Below are 13,741 nucleotides of genomic sequence, written 5' to 3' on the forward strand. Positions count from 1 at the left end.
TTGAAGCTACAGCCCAAATTACCTCAGTTATGGGTGGTGCAATGATTAGTACTGCTGCCTCTGACCTCTAGTGTCCCAGGTCACCACTGTCTAGTCACTGACTGTGTAGAGTTTACAAATTCTCTGAATGTCTGTGTGGGGTTTTTTCCAGGACATTCTAGTATTCATCCCAATCCCAAACAATATACATGTTAAGTTAACTGGCATCTCTAAATTGTGTCTGAGTAAAATGTTTCGTACTTCTGACAAGGTACTATTTTGATAAATGTGTGGATATTTCAATTTTATTATCATCTCCATCAACATGGCACGTCAGTGTATGGCTGACAGTCCAATAAAACGACACACGATACCCCCTTATGGTTGCTGGAAACCATAAGTACGCCAAGTATTCTATAGATGTGGTAATCACGTCTTCCTCTTCAAAGCCTGTGCCCGACTCTCTACCAACAATCACAAATTGAAGGCAGCATTCCGTCTGGCAGGTTTTAGAATTGACAGACAGTTTGTTTTGTTTTATTTCACATCTCAGGTACATTTCTGGCAGAAACTCCTGCACTGCAATAGAATCTGTGCCTGTATGTGAGCAAAGTGAATTCCTGGAGAGTCACTTCAGCAGAAGACTGAGGCCATCCTTCAGAAAAACAGTACTGCCCTCCTACGGACCCCAGCAGACCCTTTGTCTTTGTGCAACGCATAATGGGAACAGGTAGCATGTTATAAAAAGAAGTAACTTAGGAGAGTACAAAGCTCTAGAAATCACTAGCAATATAAGCACAGCTTGGAATAGCAAAAAAAAAGAAAATATCAAAGCAAAATGTTATAAGAAAGTGACAAATGTGCCATGTCTTTGACAGATAAGATCTGATGAGCCAAGAGGAGCTGCGGGGCATGTTTAAAAAAATTACAACTCCTGCTAAAGAAAATTAACAAATGCTACTGACGACCCTAAATAATGAATCATCACACAAAAAATAAAGACTTTGAGATGAAAGCCAGAAGCTGCCAAGCCTTATGCTAGATTTCTTTTTCTTTTTTAACCTTTACATTTTAATACTAAAACCTAAAAAAAGTAATTATGTCTATTAACTCTGTAAAATACATTTAGTGATGTCCATGTAAAAGTGGGCCACATGAAGGACAAGAGATGATCAGGAGGAACAGGGAATTATACAATGTGCCATTTTAACAGTCATGGCTATCTATCTATCTATCTATCTATCTATCAGTGAATTTTTCTCTAAAATTACCGCAAAATATTTAGTAATTCTGGTTTGAAATTTTGTTAAATCACAAAAATATTACGAACTATTTTGCTGGATTTCTTACACCTTCAAAAAATAACCTGGAACTCTGGAAGTTGTGGTACAGTACAATAAAAATTCTGCTGCGCACAGAAGCAATTGCTTGTGGCACATGGTGAACTATTACAGATGTTCATAATGATGACTGTCAACTTGTTTTAACAAACGGTGAACACCCGGGTGATCAAGACGCAGTAAATGTTGTGACTGATGAGCACAGCTGCTTATGCCCTAGATATGAGAGTGTTACTGGTTTTTTAAAGCACACCAAACCATTTAGACAAATTTTAAATACAAAAATGGATTGCAGGCATTGTGTAATGTAAAAGTTAAAAAAAAAGTCAATAACACACTACTCCGCTTTCCCTGGCTCAGAGTTTAACTTGATTGACCGAAATTAGGATTCAGCCAGACTATCACAGGATTCACAATTGCTCACACCCACAGCAACACAATGATAGTTTTCAGTCGCCAGTATATGTAACCTGCACGTGTTTTGGATGTGAGAGGAAAACCAGAGTACCCAGGGGAAACCTGCCCAGACCCAAGAGAACATGCATACCCAACTGAGACAACATCGGAATATGAGCTTTGAAGCCAGGGCACTACATATGTGAAGTAGTACCACTATCTATTACATTATCATGCCACCCTGAAAGCAAAAATAAAAAAGAAATTACTTGTACTTACTCTTTAGTGATTACCTGCTATATTTACTGTATGTGATTATTCCGACGATGTTCGTAAAAATTTTAATATGACAATTTTTAACTGATGAGCAAGTGTAGCATCTCTGTTATATACAAGAAGGGTTTCAATGTTTCTCAAGTAATGCTTACATGTGTTAATATTTAGGACAAATAACTCATTTCTGATACCATCCAGAAAAAGACGCATATGAAAATCAAGCATTTTACAAAAGAAAAACATGATTAAATTACAAAAATATGTTATTATTCTTAATACGTGCTGGATTGAACTAGTCTTAAATTAAAATGCAGATCCTACTATTTCCCTGTCAGTGTCCAGGATTATTCATTGTACAGTTTCATTTTGACAGCACTAATCATGAACATTCACAAACATAAAGTTATTTTTTATTTCCCAGACCTATTAGTATAAAATTTGTGAATCTTCATCAGATGTGCTCTTTATCTGTCTAGTAAAAATAATCTAAACATAGTTATCTTTTGGTTGTTAGCTACACTGCCACTCACTGTTTAGTTCTTTAAATAACTGTACCCTCTAACAAAATAAATGGACTCCTTATCATGGTTTCTTTAAAAGAAGCGTCATTAAGCACACTATAAAATATAAATAACCAAAGGTGTCAAAAAATGAGAGGTAAAAAGAGCCTTATCTGGAGTAAGAGCGCAGGACTGGTAACTCAGTGTAATTTGGTGAAGAAAGTTGCACCACAGAATGAAAACAAAAGCCAGTAGAAGAGTACGGCTACACAGACAGACTGTTTCTTTCTTATGCACAATCTCATCAGAAAAAAAAACCTTCCATTGTACGCTAGTCTAAGATAACAACAACAACAACAACATTTATTTTTATAGCACATTTTCATACAAACAGTAGCTCAAAGTGCTTTACATATTAAAGAATAGAAAAATAAAAGACACAATAATAAAACAAAATAAATCAACATTAATTCTCAAAGAAAGATACTCACTAGTAATGTAGCTTATAACGGTGACGCCCCGTTCTTCTCTTCCATCTGGCATAAATTCATTGAAGTTCACCTCTCCTTTGACTGGCAGAGAAGATAAGCTTAAAAAAAAAAAATGAAAACCAGCTCTTCTTTTACTTTTTTTTTAATTTATGCATAAAGCTACTTTGTGTCTAACTTGTTTAGAAAGTCAGGTCCCAGGCCCTATTGCCCCGATCACATCCTTGGCACTGGTAAAATAATAAGAGTGACAAAAATGGAGACCCATCCTTTAGATGCCACGACAGAGTTGTAAAATACTATTTAATAATTATGCTTGCTTGATCACTTTGCAAATTATTACCATAAACATCACTTTTCTTATTTGACTACCACTAATCTTCCTGCAGCTCTGGGAGCTTTCGCTTCCTGTGGCATTTGAAGCAAACATTTACAGTTTAGAGTAAAAAACAAAGAGAGAGTAAGACAGAGAGAGACATTTATAAGAATACAGAGGTTTTCCTACTACTGTTTACTCATGGAAATGAAAAGCGGTGAGTGGTACAACTGTTTTAATATATAAACAAGAGTTTCTCTCCTTCAAGCCTTTTGCCTGATGCCATTTGATTTTGGAGGTAAAGAACAGAGGATATAAAAAGTGAATTTAACTACATCATCAAAACAGGCATGTTTTATTTTTGCAGAATGCTTTCATATATTCATATTGGTTAAAAATTCAGCCTCATTGCTAGAAGAACTCTGGATTGATTCGAGGTCACTGATTGCGTTTTTCATAGTCAAAGTCGGAAATTATTGAAGAGCGCTATACAAAAATGCACTGAATTGAACTGTATTGAATGTTCTCCACAGCATTCTGAGGGTTTTCTCCTACACCCTAATCACATTTGGGTTAAGTTCAGTTTTGGTTCACTGATGACACTAAATTGGCTTGACATTAATGAGCTTTTTCAGCAATGAGCTAACATCAAGGCTGATTCCTGCATTGCATCTAATACTGCTGAGAAAAGTCCCTGCTCCCTGTTACAAATTTACTATCCAAAGCCAGTTCATAAAGTGTTGATATTTCCCATTATGTTGTGGTTTACCTCCTACATCGCATAGGATAACTGGTGAATGAAAACTGGTCTGAATGTGGAGGTGTGCGCCTTCCATAGAACCCCCATCTAGGGTTGGTTTGTGCCTTGCAGCCACAGCTAACAGAATACGCTTTATTCATCTGCAACGCTAAAATATGATAAGCAAGTTCAGTAATGATATGTGTGTAGATATTTTTTTATCTAGTTTATATTACATAATACTCTCAAATACACATACTGTAATGCAATTCAGAATCATGTGGGTGGCAAGAGCATACCCCAAAAACACTGGGCACAAGGCAGAAAGCAACCTTAGGCATGGCACAAGTCCATCAAAATGCCCTGTCACACAGGGCCAATTTACAATTGCTTTAACCTAACCAGTACATCTTTGAAGATGTATAAAGGATATCTTGTGAAACCAGAAGAAAACTCACAGAGATACAGAGAGCATACAAGGGTGCAGGATTTTAACACTGCACACTGAGTCTATAAGGCAGCCGTGCAACTCAATACCTTCTTCATAAACATCTAAATCCATTTTCTTACCTCCCTTATTCAGTTCAGGGTTCTAGGAAACTGAAAACCAACCCTATATAAAGTGCCAGGGCATTGCAGAATTTAACCATGCAAGCATCCACACTCTCTCACACTGGGTCAATACAGATCCACCAGTCAACCTAACATACACTTCTTTGGGATGTGGGAGGAAAACCAGAGTACCCAAGGGAAAACCCACACATAACAATGCCTCGCAGACAGTTTCACTTTATTGAAAATTTCCTTAAAGAGAGATTATACTATGAAGGACAGCAGTCAGCTTTTCCCATTTTTGATACTGTATTGTACTGTGTTGATGGGATTCACAGAAAACAAAGTATGAGCATTATAATTAAAATATCTGCAAATATCTGTTTTTGACCTAGTATATGTTTTTACTCATAGACCTTGGCAAATCTCAGTGAACACATCATCTTTAGAAATTCAGCCTACTTCTCCAACTGAATAGTAAGACCCGAGTAAAATCTTATTTAATTTTTTTTTAATAAACCATGAAATATTGCTTTTTTTTACAAATGTATGTTTTTACTTCAAATGTTATTTCATGTAGACCTTTTTAAAATGTGCACAGTACAAATGTTGTGAAAAAGTGTTATCTTAGCGCTTGCTAAACAGACAGTGATGCATTACAATCCGACAGGTTTATAGATTGTTTTCAACTGTTTTGATCTTTGAATTGCTAACAGTTGGACTTCCATGGTCCCTATTCTTTTTAGCTCTACAAAAAAATTACAAAAAAGACAACATATAAATATTGCACTACTGAAAATGCTATGAGTACACACACAAAAGTCTGATCCAAAAGATATAAAAATAAAAAGCAAATGAATTATTCAATAAAACAACATATATGATAATGCAAAAGCAGTCATTCATAAAATCATATTCAAAATAATAGTGCTTGGAAAATAAACACACACAAAATTCTATTGCGCAGGCCATATTTTATATAGTTCCTTTCACAGGGCAAACCATTAGAAGGTGTAATATATAACAAGAATGCGATACACAGTAAATCCAGCACAAGGGCATTCAAATACCTAGTAAAGCCGACAGAAATACACAGCAGCAAATTACCCAATAGAAAGAAAACAAGAGTGAAATTATAATTTTTGAAAACATTACTTACATTAAATTAATTTCCATAAATATTATTAAATATGTAATCTTTATAAGATGATATCACAGTTGGACTACATTTTAGAGTAACATATCAGTTTCACATTGTTTCCTATACAACTATAGTATCTCTGTCTTCAAATCTGCATCCCATTCCCAATATTCTCAACTGGTTCAGGCTATACCTTCAAAAATTACAATATGTCATTATCTGCCAGTGATTAATGGGAAGTGGACCTGGGCAGGAAGGAACAAAATGGTTCTTGTACTGACAGTATAATCACTGTCAGTCTAAAACAAACTAAATTGCTTCACATTCCTATATGTAAATTTTAATATTTCTTCATTGCCAATATTTCAATTTTTAAAACATTTTCACTACTGTTAATACTAAAGTAAATATCGGCCTTTCAATTGACATTTTTCCAGTTTCAATCTTAGACATTTCATTTATTTGTTGCTGCATATTTCACCGTATCGTGTGTATATATACTGTATATATGTAATTTTTTTTTATTTTTACCACTCACTCCAGAATTTAATAAAACTATCAGAGTATGTTACACTCAATAGAAATTCCTTGTGAACAGTTTGTGATAATTTAATCTACAGACAGTTACATTATGCTGTTGGTGGCTGCATTCTCAGGTTACAGGCACATACTCTGTATCATGATCTGTTCAATAAAATTAAATAATTGCTAAACTTAATAAAAAAAATCACCAGAGACAATTGAATTGTGTTTTTTCCAGTGTTTTTTTTTTTTTTGTAATTTGATAAGTTTTTACAGTAATTTTCCAAGCACATTCAGATAACACTAAGAAGCTCAGTAATGGATTAATAAAGCTGCATCCATCACAGATAGCCAGAAAAGAAAAATAGCCAATTTGACACTTTAAAAAATATAAAAATGTCAGGCAGTACTCTAGTGTAAGGTACAGCAAAGCTTTTTTAGCAGAAAGAGAAATGGAGAACAAATAATTAAGTCACACAGTATAATCTAAGCTTTTGCTTTTACAAGCAAAAAGGCTAGTTGTAAGGTGCCCTGCCCACACTGAATACAGTGAATAATTACTTTAAAAATTGCTAATAATTTGTATATCTCTGATGTACACTTTTGACTAATACAGATGCACTCCTGCCATTTTTCTACTGGTGTGTGGTTTCCCATTTATGTGTGTCAAGCCAGTCTATTTAGGTTTCCAGACATCTGAAACACTAGCATGGTTGTAAGCGATATTAGGCCAAATGCCGCAATCTCATTGATCAAAGATACCACTCATGATGAGAATATTTTTTTCTTTTGTATAGTTTTCTTTTTCTTTTATTTTCCTAATCTAAACATCAATCCTTTGCATGACTGAACACCTCCTGCCTTTTTGTTTAATTACTTTTCCCTTTCTAGCATCTGCATGAAAGATTGGATTTAAATGAAGTGTTTATTAGTGAGTCTCACTATAGGCACCCCATCAAAAATGAGTCCTTTTTTAAAGTTATCTCTTTACAAATTTTGCTCTGTGAGTTTATTCAAAGCCTCAGTAATTATGACAATATATACATGATCACCTACTAACTTCACAGTATCTTAAAGGCTCGTTCATCAAATCTTATCCAATTCACTGTTTTGTTGCAGTGTTATATTTTATACTGATAAAGAGGTACGCTGTGAAACTTGAAACTAATCACTGGCCATTTACCCTTAAGGTGGCAGTTAAGAATGTGTTTCTTTAGACCCAGCTCCATAGACATACAAAAACACTAAGCAAAACTCCCTTAATTGTTCTACAGAAAAAGTAAGTGTTTTATTCCACCAGCTCTCTTCCCGATTTTTAATTCCACACCGTGCACAAATCCAGATTAAAATAACTCTGGCTATTGATCCAGGCACTGGAATTGACATTAATTTTAGTTCACTTCTCACTTTGCAAAGAGATCAATAGGAAGCAATAACAGCTGACATCGTTGCTGAAAGGGATAGAAAAGGAGGACTCAGGACAAAAATCGAAACCCCGCCAAATAAATCATCTGTTACTTTCCCCCTCTTTCTTTCTTTCTTTCTTTCTTTCTTTCTTTCTTTCTTTCTGTTAAATTCACATCAGGCAATCTGAAAATAAATTCTGGCCATTACTGCACTAAATATATAGATGAAGAATCAATCCAGAGAAAATGACTTGTAGTTAAGAAATTATGTGAAAAAGCTTGATGTGGTTTTGTACAAAAAGGTAGCAATGATCTACAGTGAAAAGAGGAAAGAAATGAACGACGTAGTTAAATAAGAACTAACATATGTAGATATTAAATACAAATCATGCTTAGTCCTTCTATAATCGCAGCATCAATGTCACGCCTACTGGTTTTTAACTAGACTGTTCTTAAATATTTTACTGTCTAACCCGTGGGTGATCAGTAAACCAAATTGTGGCAAATTGTTCCTAATTGACTCATGACTCCGCAAAGCTCCCTGTTGCCTCCTATTCTTTATTTCATTGTATTAGCTCATACATCACAATAATAATTCACAATTAACAGAATTGTTTCAATGAGACCACCGTCTTTGCAGACAATAATTCAATTTTTTTTATTTGCTGAAGATGAAATATAGCATACCACTGCAAATGTATAAGCCAATTACATTTTTTTAAGTTATAAAACAATAAGTGATTTGCAACAAAGGTAAGATGAGAAAATCAGTTTACAACCAATGTCCACAAATCACATCATGTCAAACATCTCTAGGCATTTTTAAAATTTGATATTAAAAATGAAACACCACATTAAAAATAACCTTCACATACCGGGGACAACCCGTATTAAATATATGATGGTATTTTACAGTGAAAGGAGACTTTTAACAATGAATGATTGCTAACTAGCTGGGATTTTATCAAGTAAATTTATACTTTTTTCATTATAGTATTTTATATCAACCTGTTGCCTTCATGCACAATTCAGCTGCCCTGCCTGTCTATTTGTGTACCTTATATAGTGCCTTAAATATCTGCCTATCTGTGAATCCGTGTCATTTCAATAACATTTCATTCCAATTTATTCTAGTTGCGTTTATTCTTAAACGGCGGACATCCCAGTATACCTCTCTCACAGTGTTGCACGGGTTGTCAAATTAAAAACGTGCCATTTATATATATATATATATATATATATATATATATATATATATATATATATAAAGTGTTCGGAAAACGCACTTAACGGTAATATTATTCATAATGTTCGAGCACTACCAAGACAGGGTTATTTGCTTAGAACTACACAATGAACATAATTTGACATATTCACGTACTGATATACTACATCAATGAGAAATGTCTATAGCTGAATTGAATGATAATGCAAACACCATACTGTAATGTATACCATACATCTACAATATAAGCTACGTCTTTAATCTACTTATTTTTTAATATATATATAATATATATATATATACTGTATACTGGAATAACCCGTTTCAAAAGAAAAATAAACATCAATAGTAAACTTGATTTCAATATTGAGATACAACTTGCAAAAGTTATTTTTACATAATGAGGTTACACATGCGGTTAGAGAGCTTTCATTTATGCCTGCTGAACTGTAAGAAAAAATGCGCTAAAGCGTGCGTTTAAAGCTTCATTCACGCGGGATTGTTTTGAAGACGACTCGACGTAAGAAAACGTGAAGATTCATCTAAATAACGGCAATGCAACTAAAAAGGTGGTTATCGATATCATTACATATGTGATCATCTGAATGCTGGCTGAAAAAACTACACACATACGCCAAAAAATACTTAGCATCACTTTGCAGAAAAAAAATACATACAAGTTAAGTTTGAATCAAACAAAAGTAAATCGGAAACGATTACATTTCGATGTGTACATAAATAATTCCTAGAATTATATCAGTAAATATTCAACATAAGTATAGGGTTGAAGATAATTGTGAACCTGATACAAATGCTATTTTAGTTAAAAAAAAAACAAATCAGCAATGCAGCTGCCCGCTACGAAACTCTATAATAAAATAATAATAATAATAATAAATGTCAATACAAAATACCAAAACCAGCATTCGCATTAGTATATCGAATTCATTATAAAGTCAAGTAAAAGATTATCAAAAATGGACTGTTTAGAGGATAGTCCACTTTAGTGGAAAATATAACTTAAGTGAACTTTGAATTAGCGAAAAGAAGTCATCAGTGGCTTCTGTTTTTAACAAATATATTAAACATTTTACATCTTTTGCACCGTAAACGGAAATATCCGCCACATTTGATTGAAGAAAAACAAATGCTTCGTTTTAAAGCAGGATGTTGGATTGCAAATGTCCCATTTAACAGGTGTTTCCCTTGCAAAAAAATGGAAATGGCAACAGTTGGGCTGTTACATGGAGGCTCTTACTGTTGCGTTTTACGAGTGGGCTTTTACTGAGGCAAAAATATAACGAATAAATATTAGTCATATCAAACCAACACGGTCAAGAGCGTCATTTTACAGTGGTGTTTAAAAAAAGACCCGAACTCTAAACTGCGCGCACATTTTTGTCGACACATTAAACAATGTCCACAGTGTCTTGTTTCAGCTGAATAAACTCTTGTCGCACGGAATGACTTACCTGTCACAAAGCAGGCGCTCGCGAGGTGCAGACTGGGTGCCTTAGTTGGCTTCTTTTCCCTTAGAGCCACTGACACCCAAAGACACACACACACACACACTCGTGTAGGCGTTTAAGGATGTCCGGCTGGCAAAGTCTGACCGCTTTTGTCAGGACGTTGCGGGACAACTGGCACGCATTATCATAAGCAGGTACAAGCTGATATATCAAAGACGCATATTGCTCGCGTTTAAAGTCACTCCAGTTGATTACGATCACGCCGAGGTTCGCATCAGAGCGAGCAAGTGTTTATTCGTTACGTGCTTTTGCTAGGCTAACTTTATTTTTCAGTACGAAAAGAGCATCACTTTCAGCAAAAACAGCACACGGTTGTTGAAGAAGTTTGAAACGAGGTTACTTTGTGGAACTGCAAATTTTAAATCATCATCGCTTTAATTCTTCAAATATACTTTAAACAAAAAGATCAAAATATACTACTACTACTACTACTACTACTAATAATAATAATAATAATAAAGAGCCATCCCACACAGCTTTAAAACGCACTACTTTAAATCGCGCATCGTATTTTGGAAAGTTTCGAGCGAAGCTCAGTTATCGTAAAAAAGAAGTGGAGAGAAAAGCTCTTTAAAATTACACATCGCACATCCTCGATGCTGGGTAAATAGAAAAGTATTTAAAAATAACGAAAAGTTAAAGGTGCACAATTACTTTAATATGAACACTACAGAGATACAAGTGACTGATTTGTTTGTTTCTAATTGGTAGAACATTAAGTGTAAGAACACTACTGTACTTACGGAAGAAAAGTCCATTTGTTTGTGAAAGGTAAATGTCTTCAAGAAGACGGTGCATCCTAAATAAAAATATTTTTAACAATCGTTCATTTTTAAAAGCTCAAGACACGAAAGTGAAGAGCACGACGTTTGCGTTTTTTTCTGTCTCGATGCATGGATAAGGAGCCGGAGACAACAGCCAGATTCTCACACTTCTGTTAAAATGAAAGTGAACTGATAACAAGATCCCCCCCCCTGCCTCAAGAGCAGATCAAAATCAGCCCCTCTCTCCGGGCTGTCCGAGTACTTACAGTGTTTAAAACAATCCCTTGGAGACTCACGATGCCCCGTTTGCTTTTGCTTTTTTTTTATCCTCGCAGACACTTTACAAGTGCAGGAGCTTTGGCAAGAAGACGCCGGCAGCGGAGCAGCATGGACAGCGGAAAAGTAAGTAGAGAGTGAGACAAGGCGAGCCGGTTGCTGTGTCGGAGGTTGTCCCCCAGCTTCTTGTGTTTAGAGGATGGTGTCGCTTACATGTGCAGATGAGAAGGAATGTGTGCCGAGCAGCACAAGAAGATGGGATCGGGGACTCGAAAGCTGCTGGCTGCCTCTTTCTGTCCGCCTGTGCCTGCGAGTAAGAAGGCGCAGCAGTGCCTCTCAGCGCCGGCTGCGCTCATTGACTGACACTCTGTGTCTCCTTCTCCCCCCAAGCCCCCCTTAACCGACTCCCCGGGGGACTTGAACGTTGCTTTGTGAACATTGAATATATTATCATCTCGCTGCTCTAGAGAGCAGACCTTGGGAAATGGAGTCCATCACCAGCGCGCATCCTTAACGCTGCGTCCTTTTTTTACGAAACATCTTTCACACTGCTTCCTTTATTTTACTTTTAATTTTGCTGCGTTTCTCCGATTTTGGTTAAAAGACTTACACTTCGCAAGATCGACCTTGTTCAGCAAATGTGTGACGGCCTGACAGTTCATTCTGTTAGAGTAAAAAGTCTTTTGGTGCAGCTTCATTTAATACACGTGCTGGACTAACAGTAGTAACGCGCTGTTCTTTATGTACTTTACGATAAAGTGCCAACGGCTCAAAGAGTTTAACTTAGAAACCATGAAAATCAGGAGCAGCGTACCCCCATGAACAACACAAGCACCCACACGAAGAAGTTTATTGATTCTTGTCATAACAAAAAGACCCCGAACTATCAGCGTAGTATCAAAAATAATACAATACATAATTGTAACGCTTTCTCACAATTCCCATTGTCCCTTCTATCTATGTTTATCCATCCATCAGTGAATCAACTTATGTCATCCATGGATGAGAGGACATGTAGCTGCTCCAGGTAATGTCTTCATAATGCATTTAGAGTACCAGTATATGATTTTTATTAGTACTTCTGTCTGTGTGAAATTTGCCCGTTCTTGTGGTGCTGTGGTGTTCTCTATTTTCTGCCATATGCCAGTGAAGTTAAGTGTACATTGATTGGTGACTCTAAATTGGACTCATAAATAAGTTTGGGAGCTTATCAAGTGTGTCCCATGATGGACTGGTATTGATAGTCAAGACAGGTACCAAATCACAGCAACTCTGAGCTGGATAACCAGGTTGTAAATATATTTGTATTATATTAATCATTATTATTAATCCATTCCATGACCTACTTGATCCATTTTTATGGACACTTAGAGATGAAGCATATTTTGACATTTCTGGGCATAAGACAAAAGACACACACACTCCCACACTTAATGAAGAGTCACCCTTTGACTTAACTCAAATGCGTGTTTGGGATATTGGAGAAAAAACTGTGTACAAGGAAAAAATCCATTTAGACCTTGCAAGAACATAAAAAAATTAACATTGGCAGCTCCCAAGCAACAATTTGAAACGAAGCTCCAGGGGTTGTATTACTGCTACTTGCTTAATTGTTGCATTATCTTCTTCTTGTTATTATTCTTATTACTATTATTACTAATTAATCTGTCAAGCCCACACTCAGCCTGCTCCATCCCACTCACTGTTGCTGCAGAGCTCTGGCCATCATTCATCCATTTGCTATCAAGCTCGTTTTGTCCAGTTATAGGTCAGAGGGGCATAAGGAGGAACCATTCCTGGACAAGGTGTGCTTGAGATAGTTGAGTCTGCAATGATTGTCCAAAAAGGAGGATGTCATTATAGAGAAAATGCTCATCAATCAAAATTTGTAATTATTTGCATTTATAAGGTCATTTTTGTCACATTTACAATATTTTGAGTGAACTTTAGATGGTTAGTCAGCATTCAGTAAGAGTCCTCTTGTTTTACTACATGACTTTTCTTGGATGATGTGCAAATCACAATAAAGTTCCCTTTTATTCTTCTTTTGTTTGAATATTTAGAGAGCAATGTTTAGATTTACTAAGACTTATAAAAATTCTAATTATGATTATTATCTATTTATTCATTTTTGGAACTATTTTTTTTTCTTAGTACGGGGTCCTGAGATACCTGAACCTAACTTAGCTGCAACTGGACATAATCTAGCTGCAACTGGACATAATCCTAGTAGGCCATTTGGAAGTAATAAAATTATGTAATGGCATATCTTTGCTCTCTTGAAGGAACAAC

The 13,741-nt window shown here is 35.6% G+C and overlaps 1 protein-coding gene across 10 annotated transcripts in view; it reads right to left on the reverse strand.

Annotated features, from left to right (window-relative positions):
- The window catches only part of rnf220a (ring finger protein 220a), a 365,947-nt gene extending 354,158 nt beyond the window's left edge, over positions 1-11,789 (reverse strand). For 7 of the 10 annotated variants that reach the window (XM_039736113.1, XM_039736109.1, XM_039736108.1 and 4 more), the window contains exons 1-2: positions 11,440-11,789; positions 2,983-3,080 (exon numbers count right to left, since the gene is read on the reverse strand). The gene's annotated coding sequence lies outside the window, so the exon portion shown is untranslated. Of the gene's footprint in view, positions 1-2,982; positions 3,081-10,352; positions 10,430-11,152; positions 11,317-11,439 lie in introns of those variants that run through there. The other 3 variants (XM_039736104.1, XM_039736105.1, XM_039736106.1) reach the window with 3 other exon arrangements.
- Positions 11,790-13,741: the final 1,952 nt, after the last annotated feature.

This window comes from Polypterus senegalus, chromosome 14 (assembly GCF_016835505.1).
Source record: "Polypterus senegalus isolate Bchr_013 chromosome 14, ASM1683550v1, whole genome shotgun sequence".
Classification (NCBI taxonomy): Eukaryota; Metazoa; Chordata; class Cladistia; order Polypteriformes; family Polypteridae; genus Polypterus; species Polypterus senegalus.